Below are 3716 nucleotides of genomic sequence, written 5' to 3' on the forward strand. Positions count from 1 at the left end.
TTTGTTTTTCGAGACTCTACAGTGCGGGTCGCATATAGTTGACAACCACTGAAAACGAGTGAGCACGTGTTCGGTGCGTTCGGCTGTCAACCGTCGCTGTACGAAGCTGCGGAACACCAGGTCCGTCACAGTACAACGCACGGCACACCTGTGTTTACAAAACATCCACACAAACCGGTGACCGGTGGCGCACATCCGTAGCCGGGAACAACAAAACAATGCCGTGTGTATGCTTGTAAGAGTAGAGAAAAATCGGAAGATCAGAGATACGCTTCGGCTCCGGAATGAAGTGCGCACGCGCTTCGTTTTCCCGCGCTCGGAAAATGTGCTCCGTCGGTTGGCGGGAAACTGGCGGCCGGCTCCAACACACCCAGGGCCAACGTCGACATTCTGTGCACTGTTGTGGTTGGGGCATTGTACTCGGCGGATGGGCCGTGAGATATCTATTCTGCACAGCATCTGGCAGACGTCGTGGGCAGACACTGATGTGCGCGTGTGTCGGAGTGTGTCACGGCTGGAACGGACGACCGAGTACACTAACAGCGTGGACCGAGCGAAGGACCACCTTCAGTAGCCTTTGAACCGGGTCCAGTGTTGGATTGAATGTGCGCTCGGTGCTGCCGTTAAACGACGTAACGTTTGCTGGCCGACGCCAGTAACGCATGTAACGGTTCGATTTGTTTTTACCAGTGATCGTGTTGTATATACCGTGTGACTAAAGTGCTTCCTACTTCCTATTTTATTATTGGTGGTAAATGCTTTGCTTTAGCTTAGATTTATCGTTACGTGACCTCAATGCCTACATTTTATTTTATCTTATTTTATTGTCTGGCAAAAGTTTCACTTTGTCGCTGAACATCCAAGCAAGCAAATGTTAAGGTGCTAATTATCACTTCGGCATAATCATGTGCTAATTTCAACGTTCGTACGAGACACCGAATGCGGAATGTCGGTATCGAGCTGCTATAATTGCTTGAACAAACACTCCAAAATCATGGCTTTATAAATAGATTGCAAAGTGTGCAACCATAATTGTGTGTAGAAGTGGTTGGTTTGGGATTTATCTTTCAGCGTTTTTTTCCAAACCAAAAGTTAAAACAATCAATAGCACATCTTGCACGACAAAAACCTGTTTATGGCAAGCCAAGCTATGACGGATCGTCATTCAAACTGTAAAATCTAAACACGAACGGATCCATCAACGCCAGCCAGCGCGAGTGTTGTGAAACAACTAGTCAAACATTTTACATGCTATTTTTGTGTTACATCTGAAGGTTGTAATAGAAGTGGTGGTTTCATTTTTTTTTTTACTTTTTGTGATTTTAAAGTGCTTTCATTTGGTGGAAACCGAACGATCTTTTCGACAACATTTCATCTGTCGATGACGCGATGTGTAGAGAAAAAACATCATAAATCCATCCAGTTAGAACTCCAGATCCGAACAGATCAGAGGTCCGTAGTAGGCCCTGGTCAGCGTACACGAAACCGCGATTTCCGATTGGCGCAGTTCGATAAATTTAATTTCCGCGAGCTGTTTACCTTTGGTTTTATGATGGAAAGTGTTTGCTTCCTTCCTTTGAAACATGGTGAAAAGAGAAAAACGAGAAGCTGTAGTGGTAGTGGCGAAACGAGCGAAAAGACGGGTGTAAACTGTTAGAAAAAATATTAGCTTCAATTTTTTTTCCTCCCGTTGAATCGAAAGTGCAGCCGTCTGGTGTTGAAGTTTGTGGTTGATCTCTCCCATCTTTTTTTTTTTTTTGTTTGCTTCGGATCAAGTTTTTCCAAGCCTTTTCCGGTGGCTGGAGGGGTATTAAAAGTGTGTTATAAATAACCGAAAACCAGAGCACGTCCGCGAGTGTTTGAAGTGTAGTGTAAATATTCTTCACTCGGTTCTGCGAATTACTGAAAGGAAAATAGAAGAAAAGAAAAAATAAGGGAAGTCAAAAATGTGTCTTTACATTCATCGGCCAGCGTGCAAATCCTTCCAGTAAGATCCAGTCGCTGATAAACGAAACATAATCCAGTGCGGTGCTGTTTCTTAAGTATACTTCTCACCGAAATTGTCGAATATACACGCACATTTGTCGGTAAGTGATAATGTCATATTTACTCTCACTCTTTTCACACTTTTTTCATTAATCTTAAACTCATTTTACACAGCGCGGCTTGCGTGGGAAAATTCATTAAAAACTTTGCCACATTTCATGCAGCTTATGATGCTCCACGTGCCACGTGGGCCGCATTGCTGTGGTTTGGTTCGTTTGCTTAGCTGCGAATCCGATTTGTGGTTTGCGAACCGCTTGTATCAGAACGTAATTGGCTTCCGAAGCGCACGCACGCTTCAATCTCGGAAGCGACGTATTTCAAATTTCAAAAAAGTTCTATAAGTTCTCCAGGTGCAGGGTTGGCTCTCGAGACGGAAAAGTTTTCCTAGAAGTGGCTTGAAATTATATCAATTTTCACGTGGGCGTTGCTTATCTGCTCATTATATTATTATTATAGCTACAGAGGGCGATGGCTCATTCCAACCTGTGCAGCAAAACTTTGTAAATAATCCCTTAAAATAAAAATGAAAGGGAGCGCCCAAGGTGGCAGCTTGTTTATCAAGTTAATTTTTCGCCGAACCAAGTTGCGTGTCGCGGCGAATTTAAAGTTACCCGGCCTTGGACGACGTGTTTGGAGTCTGGTAAAAATATAATTTGTTTAGCAGACACACCCACGCATGTCCTTGCAGGAGGACGAACGCAAACAAACGAACGAACGGGTGGAATTATTCCTCGCTACCAAAGGGAGGGAGACGATTGATGGCAATTATCGTTAAAAGATATCTGATTGCTTGTTTCTGTCTTAAGTGCGGTCTATTTTCCTTTCCCTCCGGAGGGCATTTCTTAAAGGTTAAACCAACTACTAGCACAAGAAACAATGTATTTTTGGGACACGCTGCTTGTGGGCAGGGCGTGAACAGTTTCATCTCCATCCATCGTCATGCCCGAGTTGTCTCATTATTGTACTCTTACACTACCACCGGGGGTTCACAAATTTCCCTCGTTCGTACAGCCACCAAGTTCGCTCGTTCGGGTCAGTACGACCGTGTCGCTATTTATATCGATCTGACTCCGGGGAAAATGTTATCCGCTACAAGAAAATACAAACGCCAGTAGGAAGTGAACTGATGATAAAACGCAACACAAAACAAAACGTAATAAAACCGATGGACAGTTTTTCACGTGACATTAAGACCTACGCGTCTCGGGTTTGTCGCGGTTTGCGTAGCGGTTTTTCCGGCCACGAACTTTTCCCGTTTCCGAACCGGGCGGGGAACGATAAATTGATTCACTTAAGCATTTGCCAGCATTAAGGGTCAGGGAAACTTTACGTGAGTTTACTCGGGGTTGAATGGTTTGGACCTTTCCAAGGATATTTGTTGAATTGAAAGAATACCTTTTAAAAATACAATCAACGAGAAACATAAATATGTACCCAGTATTTCTTGTAAAATTTGAAAAAAATATGTTTTATGTATTGAATTTATATCTATTTTACACTTTCTGGTCCATGATAGTTCTCCCTTAGCCTAATGTGGAAACATGTGTGAAACGATTTACAACTTTTCTTTCATTCTAATTTCTAAATTTTTCTATTTTCGATTTGTTTGCAAATTATTTAGGAATTTTATAATTTTTGCTTTTCTCTAAATCGTACTTTACCGAGTGAGA

The sequence above is a fragment of the Anopheles ziemanni genome, chromosome 3 (assembly GCF_943734765.1).
Source record: "Anopheles ziemanni chromosome 3, idAnoZiCoDA_A2_x.2, whole genome shotgun sequence".
Taxonomy (NCBI): domain Eukaryota; kingdom Metazoa; phylum Arthropoda; class Insecta; order Diptera; family Culicidae; genus Anopheles; species Anopheles ziemanni.